Consider the following 598-nt stretch of genomic DNA (forward strand, 5'->3'; position numbering starts at 1 on the left):
CTTGCCATTACGTGGGCACGTGGCTCCCACTCCGTCACCGACGATCTAGTCGTTTCCCAACAAATCCAGTAAAAGAAGTCCGAGATGTCGTCACTGACCGGACGGATACAGTAACCTATGGGCATGACACAGGACTCGCTCTCTCTCCTCACATCACCGTCTCCGTTACGCTAGTTCTAAACTGAGATTGGACTCCTCCATTGCAGTGGTCCAGATTCGTCTGCCTTTGGCGGCACGAGAGAAGAGAGAGAGAGAGAGAGAGGGGGGGGGGGGGGAGAGAGAGAGGGGGAGAGAGAGAGAGAGAAAGAGAGAGAGGGAATGGGACAGGGGCACTCTCGAGCAGCTGTTCCTCAAATCAAACAAAAGTAGGCATATGTCTCTCACCTTACATTCACCTGTTCCCTCCTGTGTGTGTGTGTGTGTGTGTGTGTGTGTGTGTGTGTGTGTGGTGTGTGTGTGTGTGTGTGTGTGAGAGAGAGAGAGAGAGAGAGAGAGAGAGAGAGAGAGAGAGAGAGAGAGAGAGAGAGAGAGAGAGAGAGAGAGAGTCTACCATATGAAAGTTTAGTTGGCTTTGCACTCAGGGTCCTGACCTGGTCCA

This window comes from Nansenia antarctica (genome assembly GCF_963989245.1).
Source record: "Nansenia antarctica genome assembly, chromosome: 3".
In the NCBI taxonomy this organism is placed as follows: domain Eukaryota; kingdom Metazoa; phylum Chordata; class Actinopteri; order Argentiniformes; family Microstomatidae; genus Nansenia; species Nansenia antarctica.